A 15174-nucleotide genomic window follows, 5' to 3' on the forward strand; every position below is an offset into this window, starting at 1 on the left:
TGCCATGGCACTGAACCAATCAATCTCCTAAGCTTGTCATGCTTACCAACCTGATAATTCCACATGTACCCTGTCTTAATTGTAAATTCCATACCTTTAGCCACCTCCCAAGTCAAGACCCTATGATCACTCTCACCAATTGGTGGCAACATGATCATATTCGTTACAGCCAAATTCTCAGATGCAATTACTATGTCAAGCACTCTCTGACCCCTAGTATTTCACTTGCATGCTGTCTTAGATAGTTATCCCTTAATAATTGAATAAAATCCATTTCCTTCCTGACATGTGTCCTCTCCTCCTTCCAATCAATGTTACCATAGTTGAAATCCGCTAATAATTACCCTCCTTCCTGTCATTTCTTCTATTTGCTTATGCATACTATCTCCACCATCTATTCCATCACCTGGTCTATAGCAGCACCCAACTGTATATTTTGTTCTGCTAGTTTCAATCTCACACCAGATAGCCTCAAATGTGCTCTTTTCTCTATCCTGCAGTTCCACTTCTATTCTCCTTGGCTGTAGCTCATCAGGTATCATCAATAACACACCTCCTCCCCATTTTATTCTCCCTGTCTCTCCTGAACACACCATACCCCTCACATTCAGCCCCACTAGCTGTGTCATCTAGTATTTCACTTGCATGCTGTCTTAGATAGTTATCCCTTAATAATTGAATAAAATCCATTTCCTTCCTGATATGTGTCCTCTCCTCCTTCCAATCAATGTTACCATAGTTGAAATCCTCCATAATAATTACCCTCCTTCCTCTCATTTCTTCTATTTGCTTATGCATACTATCTCCACCATCTATTCCATCACCTGGTCTATAGCAGCACCCAACTGTATATTTTGTTCTGCTAGTTTCAATCTCACTCCAAATAGCCTCAAATGTGCTCTTTTCTCTATCCTGCAGTTCCACTTCTATTCTCCTTGGCTGTAGCTCATCAGGTATCATCAATAACACACCTCCCCCCCATTTTATTCTCCCTGTCTCTCCTGAACACACCATACCCCTCACATTCAGTCCCACTAGCTGTGTCATCTTCTGTCAGCCATGTTTCACTAATGCCAATAACCTGTGGTCTGGAAGTGCCAACCAAGGCCTAAAATTCTTCCTTCTTGTTCCTAATACTTCTGGCATTTGTATGCATGAATTGCAGAAGCCGATTTGTGCCATCCCTATTTTGATGCCTTATACTAACTATCCCATTCTGATTCGTGGTCTTTCCTACTCGCTTGGGCACATTACACATATTCACACACTGAACTGTCTCCCTAAAATCTGCATATCTCCTCCCCCCCTTAATAACTCTAGTTTCCCTGATTCTGCACATTCACTTCCACTACATTCGACAACACCTTTTGAAGTCTCCGTACACCAAATCCATTCAAATGTAAACCATCCATTTTATATAAATCCTTTCGCCCATCGAACTAATTTCACACATCCACAAATTCCACACCACTCATCAAACATAATTCATGCATAAAGTCATTAGCAATTATGGCCCTCCTTCTATACTCTTCACTGTCATACCACGGCAACAGACTCACCATCCTAACTCTCTCACTCTTCTCTTTTGCAACCTCAAGCCATTCCTTCACATCCTCACTCATAGCCTTTTTGTTTCCTTTGAAATCATTTGTACCTGCTACCACTATCACTTCTTTGACCCACTGTTTTTGCATTCTAATTGACTCACTTACAATCGTAATGTTCACACCGGGTTAGTACGATTTTGTTAAACTTTCAGCTAACACACCTATTACTAAACAATCTCCATACAACACATGCTCTTTCATTTTGTTTACACTCACTATCATACCCTTATTTTTTCTATCATACTTTTGCCGATTATTAGTCAGTACGCCTGTTAAAGATTTTTGCCAACCCTCCAGCTGCCTATTTGCCCTATGTATCGCTCCGCATAATAGAGCAATCTCACTCATTGCGTCAGTGTCATCATTTTTATTCTCCGATGATTCATTCAATCATTCTGTATGCTTACCTTCATTCTCACTTTCAACTCTCACAGCTATCGGGTACTACCTCGCAAATATCACCATTCATACCTCGAATATCGCTGTTATCTAGATTCTCACTTTCAACAACGATATCACTCGCACAACCTGAAACACTCTTTAAATCCTCACATTCTTTACACTTTTTGCACACATTCACTCCACTATCATTGTTTAACCAGACTCCAACTGCTTTCCTCAATTCATACATTTTGCAAACAGTACACTGAATCAAGTCCTTTAAGTTAAGATTTTTAGACAAATATGGTGACCTGGACACCATCTTTGTATTCCTCTTTATGGGAGCCATGTGCACAGATAATCATATCTATCAATTTACTATTAAAATACTCAAAAAACACACAAAGCGTCAGTGTCATCATTTTTATTCTCCGATGATTCATTCAATCATTCTGTATGCTTACCTTCATTCTCACTTTCAACTCTCACAGCTATCAGGTACTACCTCGCAAATATCACCATTCATACCTCGAATATCGCTGTTATCTAGATTCTCACTTTCAACAACGATATCACTCGCACAACCTGAAACACTCTTTAAATCCTCACATTCTTTACACTTTTTGCACACATTCACTCCACTATCATTGTTTAACCAGACTCCAACTGCTTTCCTCAATTCATACATTTCGCAAACAGTACACTGAATCAAGTCCTTTAAGTTAAGATTTTTAGACAAATATGGTGACCTGGACACCATCTTTGTATTCCTCTTTATGGGAGCCATGTGCACAGATAATCATATCTATCAATTTACTATTAAAATACTCAAAAAACACACAAAAATCACCCAGACACGCTAAAATACTAAAAGTAGACAATACTATGTAAATACCATGCAAATTCACCAATTTTTACTCAAAATATCACTTATCTGGTCAGGAGCTATCCTCAGACACTACATACCATATAGCCATCTAGTGGCTATATGAGGTGCATCCTGATACATAGGATGGTTACCTGATTTCAACCAAGAACATCATCCTTACTTTTGATACACCTAAGCCTCCAACATCTGAAAAAACAGGGTATCTCAGCTGTCCTGTTAGAATGCACATCCCTAACCTGATAAGATGCTTTAAATGTCAGAGATATGGACTGTCTCTTGTGGTTCTACTACATGTGCCCGATGTGGTAGTAAAGAGCATGATAACAAATCTTGCTGTGCAAAAAAAAAAAAAAAGCTAAATGTGTCAACAGTCAGGAAGATCATCCAGTTTATTCTTGTTATTCTTGTACATGTCAGAAGTGAAAAGATGAAACAGAAATGGAAAAAATTAAAACAGAGCAAAACATAACATATCAGGATGCAAAAAAGAAAGCTAGCCACCATCATACCTGCTGTGAGATCCTCATGCTGAGAAGATAACAACTAAGAAAGTGCCAACAGCAACTCAAACTTGTGTGTTCCACCATCTGATAATTTCACCATACCTGTACCTTATGATCACGAGTGCTCTGTTGAGTGCATCAATCACATGACCTATGGAATTACTCCAGAGACAACTCCAAAAAATGGTCCCACTTGATGAAAACCACTTGTCAAAAAAATTTCTGGCAAAGATATCACTGAAAGATAAACCACCAGACACTCCCACAGAAAAAAATGGTTACTTCAGTACCCACTGAAAATAAACTAAATTTGCCAACTGACCCTAACACGTCAGACATATTGAATGCTCTACCAGAGGAAGAGATAAACATTGGCTGTCCATACTTCCCCTAAACAATTGATAAATGTACAAGGGTGGTCTGAAAAGTTCTCGGCCTAATGAAAAAATGAATTTATAATTTCAAAATTATTTTTATTTCTCAACATAATTGCCCTTAAGACTATACATTTATTCCAGCAATGCGACAGTGCATTTATCCCGAACCTGTAGTGATTCTCAGTAAGATCTACAAAATACCCCCCTCTACAGCTGCAGTCACCTCTTGATTCGAAGAAAAATGCTGACCAGCGAGGAAGAGATACAAGTCAGAGGGAGCCAAATCTGGGGAATAGGGCAGAGGCATAGCTAGGAGGGAGCGGTCTGCCCTGGGCGGCACTTTGAACCTTTTTGAACTTTTGCAGTTAATTCTAAAATACAGTCTCGAGAACTCATTTCCAAATATTGTAATACTACTGCAAATTTTCCTCAAAATTGCTGTAAGTGTTGCTAGTTGTGAGAGGAGTTTTTCTAAATAAAATTGATTAAGAATTACGTACATTACTATAAAATAGACTTCGCTAATGTCATCAACGATTTTGCTAACAGAAAAGTAAGAAAAATAACATTTTAGAATGTTGAAATTAAAGTTTTACTTCAAAAATAAACATGCTGTTTTAATTTATTTCCCTATACATCATTTTGACTTTTTATAGTATTTTTGGTGTGTATTGAGAGGGGAAGCAAAAGCTCTAGCTACACCACTGAAATAGGGTGGATGTTCCAACAATTCATAGTGCAGATCCCTTAATTTTCCCATTGCCAGAACACCTTTGTGGGCAGGTGCATTGTCCTGATGAAAGATGATTTTTTCTTCTGCATACCGGGTCTTTTCTCACGAATTTTTTCGGCTAGTCTGTTTAAAAGATCGGAATAATATTCCCCGGTTGCTGTTTTACCCTTTTCAAGATAATTAATAAACAAAATACCTTTAGCATCCCAAACCACTGATGCTATAACCTTTCCTGCTGATGGAACCGACATTGTCTTCTTTAGCGCTGAACAACTGACTTCTGTCCATTGTTTTAACTGCTGTTTTGATTCTGGTGTGTAATGGTGAATCCAAACCTCATCCGTAGTAATAAATTGATGCACAAAATCAGTTTTATTCTTGTTAAAACACTGAAAGCACTGTTCAGAGATTTTCATGCGAATGCGTTTTTGATATACTGTGAGCAAGTGTGGCACCCATCTTGCACAAAGCTTTTTCATATGCAATCTTCATGCAAAATATATTTTGTTTGTGGAAACACAAACCTTTCTGTTTCTGTCTACAGGAAACGTACTTAAGAACCCAATGAGGACTCTACCTTCAGAAATTTCACTGTTGTACGCAAAGGACAGAACTGGAGGTGGTTCTGCTCATGAAGGAGTAGCTATCCTAGTGGGCAGTCATATTCCTTTCCATCATGTCCAACTTAATACTGCTCTGAAGCAGTAGCAGTTAGCCTCTCTGTGGAATTTCTTATTACAGTATGTTCAATTTATTTACCACTGAGTGCTGAGTTAAATGAAATTGATTTTGATAACTTTATCTTGCAACTGTCTGAATCCATACTTATGATGAGTGACTATAATGTTCACAGTACTCTGCTGGGTAGAGCAAACATTAATAGATAAGGTTGAATCATTGAAATAATCCTTGATAATAATAACCTCTCCCCTTTTAAATAATAAACTCAATACTTTCTTCCATATGCCTACCCGTTCACATTCTGTAATTGATCTTGCAATCTGCTCTCCTTCTATTCTTCCACTGCTCATGTGGGATTCTTGTAGGAAATATAGGAAGTATTAAATTCTATTTTAATTCTTTGTGAGTGCTGTAAAAAGTCCATTAAACCTCCAACATAATGCTCATGTGGGATGTTGGAGAGAATATATATGGAAGCATTCACTTTCCTGTTCTCTGCACAATGTCTTCACAGGAACCATGTTCACCCACACAGATACCTATATGGAAAATAAACCATACTGACTGGAATATTTTTTCTCATCTTGCGAAATTTAATGCTGGTACCGTCAGTCAAACACCTATCAATGAAGCAATACAGTACATAATAGAGTGCATTGTCCAGGCAGCAACAGCCTCCATCCTAAAAACATCATCTTGGTTTCCATTCTATCCAAAGCCTTGGTGGAGCACAGAATGTTCGACCATCAAAAAAGATCAACACAGAGCATTGGGTATATTTCGTAGATACCCCACTGCATCAAACTTTATAACTTTCAAATGTGCTCGAGCCAAAGCACGTTATGTGAGACATCCGAATCAAAAACAATCATGGATCCAATTTACTACATCGATTAATCAAATGACCTGTCCAAAAATTGTATGGGATAAAATCCAGAAAATGAAAGGCAGATACAGTACACATTGTTTGTCTACCTTAGGCCATAATGGAAGCATTATTGCTGATCTCAAAGCAATGTAGACACTTTGGGAGAAATTTTGACAGAATCTCAGTTACAGCTTTATATCCTCCTGAATTTTTAATACTGAAAGAGCAGCAAGAGAAACAAAGGCTAAATTTTTCTATCGACTTCCTTGAGCCATAAAATCAGCCATTTGTTAAGGAGGAACTAAAAAGAGCTCTCCTACTATCTCACCCTAATGCAGTAGGACCTGATGACATGCATTACAAAATGATAAAACATCTACCATCATCTCCTGTGGATCTCCTTTTCTTATTATACAATAGAATACTTGCAGAGGAAGAGTTTCCAAATTCTTGGCACAAGTCAATTGTCATTGCTATCCCAAAACCAGGAAAAGATTCAACACAAGCAAATAATTATCAACCCATTGCTCTGAAAATGGGGGTTCTGTAGACATTGTTCAACTTTAGACCATTTGGTTTGTTTAGAAACTTGTATAAAAAATGTATTCCTTAAGTAAGAACACTTGTTTCAGTTTTATTTGACATAGAAAAAGCTTATGACAAAGCCTGGAGATATGGGATATTAAAATACCTCTATAACCTGGGTCTCAAAGGATACCTTCCTGTATTTATTAAAAACTTTCTGTCCAGGTGAACTTTCCAAGTCACAGTGGGAAGTACACTGTCTCGACCATATCATCAAGAACGGGGTGTTCTCCAAAGCTCTGTATTAAGTGTGACACTTTTTGCTATTAAAATTACCTCAATCACTGAACAGCTTCCTCCCACTGTAGACAATGCTCTATATCAGTGGTTCTCAAAGGGTGCACTGGTGCACCCTAGAAGATTTCCAGGTGTGCCCTGTGGTATTCCAGAGAAATATGTGTCCAGATATAAAAATAAATATAGTTACTCTATTATACCTTTTCATTACGGATATACCGCTCTTTTTGTCAACACATCATTATTATGTTAATTAACAGCTGTTTTTCTTGCAAAGAGAACAAGAATATGATTTATTCTTGTTGTGTATATTACTTATTTTAAAAGTGTTGGAAGTGGATATTATGTGCATATTACTTATTTTCAGATAAATACACCCAAACAAAATGGATAGATTTCTCAAAAAGAAGCATGATATTGAAGAATCAGATTCTGGAGGTGAGCAAAAGTTAAGTGCAAGTAAGAAAGCAAAATCACGGCCTACTCGCAAATATAATGAAAGTTATTTAAGCTTTGGTTTCACTTGGACCGGAAGTGAAGCTTCTCCTTTTTACTGCTATGTTTAGTATGTGGATGTAAAATGGCAAACGAATCATTGCTTCCTAGTAAATTGAGTAAACATTTTAAAACTATACACTCTAATTTACAAGATAAATCTGTAAGTTTTTTCAAGAGGATTGTCTGAACAGCAAACAAAAGCAGCAAATTCTTTTAAAAGTATAATGACTGCTTCTGATAAAGCTCAGATCGCTTCTTATCTAGTCTCAGAACTGATAGCAAAAAACACGAAAGATCGTACTTTAGGTGAGTCACTTATTTTGCTTGCATGCAAAAAAATGGTCATGACAATGCTAGGAAATGAAGCAGCAATGAAAATAAGCAAGATTCCTCTGTCCAACGATACAGTTCACAGGCATATTATTATAGACATGTCTGATATTGAGAAAAATGTATGCAGTAATAAACTTCAGTATTCAAATTTTGCATTGCAAGTTGATGAGTCAACAGTCATTACCAACAAGGCACAACTCTTAGCATTCGTCTGTTTTATTAATGAAGATCAAATAGTAAATCAGTTTCTTTTTTGCAAAGAATTAGTTTGTCTACAAAAGGTGAGGACGTTTTTAACATTTTGAATAGCTATCTTGATAAATGGCAGTTAACATGAAAGTCGTGTGTAGGCATTTGTACAGATGGAGCCCCCTTCCATGGTAGGCTGTGTTGAGTTCCTTACATCTTTTGTAAAAAAAACAAAATGAGAGTGTTATCGTAACTCACTGCTTTCTTCATAGGGAAGCCTCGATGGCAAAAACATTGGGGAAAAAATTAAGAGAAGTTTTAGATCAAGTTGTTCAGATGGTAAACTTTATTAAAACAAGACCTGTCAAATCGTGTTTATTCGAAAAGCTTTGTATCGATATGGATTCACAACACAGACAGCTGCTTTTACACACTGAGGTGAGGTGGCTGTCAAGGGGGAAAGTACTTACCCGTGTACATGAGCTACGACAAGAACTTCTTGCGTTTTTTGAAGAGATGAAACAATTACATTTTTGTAACCTCCTTCGGTGCAAATTATGGATTTGCCAGGTTACAGTATTTGGCCGATATATTTCAGCAGCTCAATATTTTGAATACTAGCATGCAAAGGAAAGAAGAAAATATTCTCACATCCACTGACAAAATGAAAGCGTTTCAGAGAAAACTACAGATTTGGAAAAGAAAAGCTGTTGAAGGTAATTTGGAAATGTTTCCATTGGCAAGTAACACTTGCATAAATGAAACACTTCCAATAATAGTTGAACATTTAACAAGTTTAGAAGAAAAATTGAGTTCTTATTTTCCATCACTTAACACTGAACAATACGATTGGATTAGAAACCCATTTATGGAAACTTCAAGTGATTTTGGTTTAACATTAACAGAAGAAGAATTGGCAGCTATATCCACTGATCGTGGATTGATGATTAAACATAAGGAATTGTCTCTTGAAGCCTTTTGGATTTCTGTAAAAGAAGGATATGTGTCAATATCTAAAAAAGCTTTGAACATTTTACTACAATTTTCAACATCATATTTATGTGAATTAGGATTTTGTACCCTCACCACAATTAAGTGTAAAAAGAGAGGAACTCTTCAATGGATTGACGAGGAAATGAGAGTTTGCCTTTCAAATATATGCCCAAACATTGAAGCAATCACTAGGACACATCAGGCTCATGTTTCTCATAAACACAAGAATGAATAAACTTAAGGTATGTTTCATTTTTTTTATCGCATTGTTTTTTTTCTGTAATATTTGACTTAATTATTATAACATATTTCTCAGAAATTTGTATATAGTGCGCCTACAATTATTTGTAGGATTTTAAATGCACCCCGACTTCAAAAAGTTTGAGAACCACTGCTCTATATGTTGATGACTTCACAATTTACTGTCACTCTTGTAACATGAGGGTAATTGAAAGACAACTTCAGCAAGCAATTGATCACGTTTCTCTTAGTAATGGATTTAGGGATCTTAGTAATGGATTTAGGTTTTCAACAGGAAAAAAGTGTCTGTGTACACTTCTGTTGAAAATGCACTCTTCACTCAGATCCTGAATTAAGAATGGGATGCACTGTTATTTCAGTAGCTACAGAAGCCAAGTTCTTGGGACTCATCTTTGACAGAAAACTTACATTTCTAGCACACATTCGTCAACTAAGAGAAAAATTCAAGAGCGCGTCAAACCACTTTCGCACTCTATCCTCTACTGAGTGGGGATGCTGATTGAACTTCATTACTCCATCTTCATGGTGCAGTTATACATTCAGAACTGGATTATGGGTCTCAAATTTTATGGTTCTGCAAGACAGAGTAGCCTGCGATGCTTGGATTCCATTCATCATCAGGGTATATGGATAGCCATTGGTGCCTTTCGCACATTCAAAGTCTTTATGTTGAAGCAAATGAACTGGCTGTATCACTTCGACGGAGAGAGTTGTCTTTTAATTATTCCCTAAAGATAACGTCTCTCCCAGATTATCCTACATGGACTAGTGTCTTTTCTCTGTGTTGGGAAGCTCAATATCACACACTTCAAACTGCTATATGTTTTTTTGGTATGCATGTTGACTGCGCAAGCTGTTCATATGAATTTTGACAACATTGCCTACACTAAACATAACAGCATCCCTCCATGGCAGGTTTACTCCATTCTGCAACCTCTTACTTTTGTCAGCTACATAAGTCTCATACTCCATCATCTGTCTACCTGCAATTGTTTAATGCACACAGAGCACACACACACACACACACACACACTCTGATTTCTTGCCCATCTATACTGATGATTCAAGAACTAATACCTCTGTTGACTGTGCTGCTGTGTTTCCTGACATTATTATCTCCAACCAGATCCCACCTGATTGCAGCAATTATACAGCAGAGTTACATGCCATTCAGCTTGCACTTGTGCATATACAAGAAAACTGCTACCAAAAGTGTTTAATTTATACAGACTCATTGCACTCTTTACATGCTATCTCCTCTCCTATGTATAATCCGCATCCAGTGCTTTATGAGGTGTTGCACCTGTTTTACAAAATGGAAATCTTTAATTTTGATGTTCAATTGTGCTGGATTCCAGCGCTATATTAGAATTAAGGGAAATGAGGCTGAAGATGTAGCTGCTAAATCAGCTCATACTTTCTCCACATACTATTTGACAATTCCATATACAGACTACAGACAGTTTATAAGATCAAAGCTAATTGCTCAATGGGAGTCATCATATCAGAAAGCATTGACAAACAAATTATATGACATTAAACCTGAAATTAAAGATTGACATTCTATCGTTGTCGCGGCAATTCTGGTCAACATATAAAGAGAAGAGAGGAAGTTGTTCTTGCTAAGCTTCACAGTCATCTACACATTCTTATTTACTGAGGGTTGATGACCCTCCCATTTGTGAAAAATGCAATACACATCTTGTTATTTGTCATATTCTGGTAGACTTGTAGCACTTTACATGAGAGAGGAATGAAGTTTTTATCTATCTAGCCAAGCCATATACACTCAGGCAAATGCTAGCAGACCCAGACAGATTGCATGATGTTTTTAATTTTTTACAAAGAATTGATTTGTACAAACACATTTGACTGTAATTTTGTTTATATATAAATACTGTTTTGCTTAGTTTAACTTTTGTACATAGACATTATTCATTAGTTTACTTTTTGACCAGTTATGTATTGCTATAGCCTTTGAACTTGTATATTTATGTAACCTTGTTAATTATGTAAATACCACATTGCTAAACTTAATTTTTATGCATATATATTGTATAATAATTCCTTTTTGACTCTTTATGTAGATACTGCATTCCTTGGCTTGGTTTTGTACATGCATTTTGTGTATTAACTTGTACTGCTGTAACCTCTGCAGTAATTTTGTTTATATGTAGATACTTCACTGCTTAACTTAACTTTTGTGCATGCATATTATTTACTAGTTTATTTTTCAACTAATTATGTATTGCTGTAGTAGGAACACCTTTTATATTTGTGTAACCTTCTTGTAATTTTCTTTATATGTAGATACCACATTTGCTAAATTTAATATTTATACATGCATATTGTTTAATAATTCCTTTTTGCCTATTTATGTACTGTCATAAAAACATTTCTTATAATTTTATCTATATGTAGATACTGCATTCCTTGGCTTGGTGTTTTGTATATGCATTTTGTTTATTAACTTGTATTGTTGACTATTTCTGTACTACTCTAACCTCTGATGTTGTGCATTGCTGTGCCCTCTGCAGCAATTCTGTTTATCTGTAGCTGCTGCTTTGTGGAACTTTATTTTTGTACAGGCATACTGTTTACAATTTTCTTTAACTACTTATGTATAGCAGTAACCTTTAATTTGGCACAGTATGGTTGTTATTTTTGTGCCATCTCTGCAGTATATTTATTCTACAAATATTTCCATGGGAAAGAAATGCTCTCTGAAATAACATCAATAATTCCTCTGCTCAGTAATAAGCTCATTGGAACACGTGCAGCTGCTGCACAACATCCCTTCACAGTACACCTAGAAACAAATAGAACAGGTTTCTTTTCTTCTTCCTTCATCCCTGCAACTGCTTCACTGTGGAACAGTCTCTCTCTCCTGCTGTGTTTCCCAAGGAATACAACTTAAAGTCATTCAAATCAAATGTAAACAAATTCCTCCTTTCCCAACCCACTACCCATGCACAGTACTAATGTACTATAGGTTGACCAACCAGCCTCATGTGTATGGGCCCAACATAAAAATAAACTATAAATCAAACCAATCCCAAATTTGGGGCAGTCTCATGCACCTAAATTTGTTGAGGTTTGGGAAGTTTTTCAGAACTGAGGCTGATTCAAGGAATAATCTTTTGTACTTGTGCTTGCAATAAAGTGGCCTTATTTCAGCGTATTCTGTGGTGGGTGTCCAATGCTTGGTCAGCAAGTCCTTGAATGGCTGTATTGGTGGAACCAGATGTAGTGTTCAGATATCCTGATATTGGCTGTCTGCTATTGTCATTTCCCAAAAAAGTAGAAATATATCTTTGAAGAAAAACCTGATTATGTGACAGCATGAAAATTAAGTTCAAAATGGAATTAAGACGAGAAATAAATGGGTTATGAAATAAACTTTTTTTTTCCCTCTCCAGATAGAAAAATATTGAAAGATTGAAATTAGAGAACAGTAGAATGTGAACAATAGAAAAATGTTATGAATAACTGAAACTTTATAACTTCATTTAAAAAATCGAGGGGATTACTTATTCTTAAAGCTTTTTTTTATTTTTCAAAAAAGAGAAACTGAAATGTTTTGTTTCAGTTATGTTGAGTTAATATGATGATGATTCATTGTTATAAGACTTATCTAGGGAATGAAATTTTTAATGGTAATTCAGCATCTCCACTGAGCATTGTGGAGTTATTGTGGCATTTACCTTTCAATTAGAAAGACCTGAGTTCAGATCCTATCTAGAATGTAAGGAATCTTTGTTAGAGATTTTTCAAATAAAGGTAAACTACGAGTGTGATCTGAGAAGTTCTCGGCCTAACGATGAAAAACGAATTTATAATTTCGAAATTATTTTTATTTTTCAACATAATCTCCCTTAAGACTAATACATTTATTCCAGTGATGCTCCAGCATCAATATCTCATCCCTGTAGTGGTTCCCAGTAAGATCTGCAATATATTCCTCTACAGCTGCAATCACCTCTTAATTCAAAGAAAAACGCTGACCAGTGAGGAAGAGTTTTAGTTTTGGGAAGAGATAGAAGTCAGAGGGAGCCAAATCTGGGGAATAGGGTTGATGTTCCAACAATTCATAGTGCAGGGCCCTTAATTTTCCCATTGTCAAAATTTGTGGGCAGGTGCATTGTCCTGATGAAAGGTGATTTTTTCCTTCTGCAAACCCGTTCTTTTCTTAGAATTTTTTCATCTAGTCTGGTTGAAAGATTGGAATAATATTCCCCAGTTATTGTTTTACCCTTTTCAAGATAATTAATAAACAAAATGCCTTTAGCATTCCAAAACACCGATGCCATGACATTTCCTGCTGATGGAACCGACTTTGTCTTCCTTGGCGTGGAATGGCTTCTGTCCACTGTTTTGACTGCTGTTTGGATTCTGGTGTGTAATGGTGAATCCAACTCTCATCCATAGTAATAAATTGATGCACAGAATTAGTTTTATTCTTGTTAAAATGCTGAAATTTTAACACGTGAGTGTGTTTTTCATCTGCTGTGAGCAAGTGCGGCACCCATCTTGCACAAAGCTTTTTCAGTTGCAATTCTTCATGCAAAATATATCCTACACATTCTTTTGAAATGCCTATAGTCTCGGCAATTTCATACACATTGACTCACTGGTCATCCAATACCATATCATGCATTTGATCAATGATTTCTGGTGTAACAAATCATTTGATCAATGATTTGTTACACTTTTTGGATGTCCTTCACCTGGATCATCTTCAATGCTTGTACGACCATGTTTAAACTCGGCAGCCTATTTCTTAATTTGTCGAAAACAAAAGAGAAAAGTGCCCATAAACTTTTATGAACTTCAAATGAATTTCTTTTGGTGTTAAACCTTCTTTTACAAAATTTTATAACCACATGATACTCAATTTTATCCATTTCAAGGAATACAGACAACACTTTTGCTTCAGACAGCTGTATAAAACAAACTACTTGATAGAATGACTTCCAATTTCACATGGATGCTTATGACAGATGTACCAACTTTAAAAAAAAAAAAAAAAAAGAAAAAGAAAGAAATCTTGCCGACAGTGTTGCCGTCCATGGTCTAGGCCGAGAACTTTTCAGACCACCCTCGTAGCTGGTCTTATAGAAGTGACGGGATATTTCATCCTGCAAAACCTGTAAACCAGCCAGAAGAACAAATGCTCATCCAAACACACAATTAACAGAAAAGACTGGCTTCCTAGTTTTAGTTGCTGTAGCCATAATTCAAACTGAACATATTAACACAATTACATTGTATCAAAAAATGACAGTGTGGAGACATCAGAGGACAGTATATTGCATAATAGTAGTTTCATTTTTTGAAACTACTATTATGTAGTTTCAAAATTATCAAGAATTCTCCCCCCCCACCAACAAAAAAAAAAATAGAGTTTCTGCTGTTGGATGTGTACCTATCCAGTAGTGGCTGCAGATATCAGTAGTTATTTTTTACATTTAATTAAAACTAAAAATTGTTTGATATTACATTTCATTCATTGTTATCATCTGATTACAATGAAAGTTCACAGAGGTTCTTTTGTGCCGTTTATGTTCTGTATGGAATTGGTATTATGTTCATTTGTGTGGTTCCTAGAGATTAAAGAATATGACATTTACTTCATAAATGAAGTTAGCCTGACTGAAATTCAAGGGAAGAAAATGCTATAACTTTAAACTACTGGAAATTGAAAATGGGAAAATAATTAGAATTTAAAAAAAAAATTACTTTTAATGTTTCGTACTGTTACGTAAAGGTAGAATAAAAAATGCTCTCCAGCCAAAGGCCCTGTGGGCATGGATATTTGTTATTGTCTGTGGAAATACTAGGTGGTGGTAGGCAGTAGATGGCGTTGTGTAGTTGGTGGAGAGTTGTAGAGTAAGTGCCCTCCTTCCATGAATCTTTGGACTCCCTGGAGGTGTTACATAATAATAATAATAAATAAATAAATAAATACTTTATAATGAATGCTTACATTTATCATGGAACTTTCATTCATATTGTTGTAACTTTTTTATTTTTTGTAAT

General features: G+C 36.1%; 1 protein-coding gene across 1 annotated transcript in view; it reads left to right on the top strand.

Annotated features, from left to right (window-relative positions):
- ValRS (Valyl-tRNA synthetase) overlaps positions 1–15174 on the top strand; it is a 464082-nt gene that overhangs the window by 354291 nt on the left and 94617 nt on the right. The gene's annotated exons all lie outside the window — the stretch shown is intronic.

Source organism: Typopeltis vanoorti, chromosome 12 (assembly GCF_054136105.1).
Source record: "Typopeltis vanoorti isolate ZY-2024b chromosome 12, IOZ_Tvanoo_1.0, whole genome shotgun sequence".
NCBI classification, from domain to species: domain Eukaryota; kingdom Metazoa; phylum Arthropoda; class Arachnida; order Uropygi; family Thelyphonidae; genus Typopeltis; species Typopeltis vanoorti.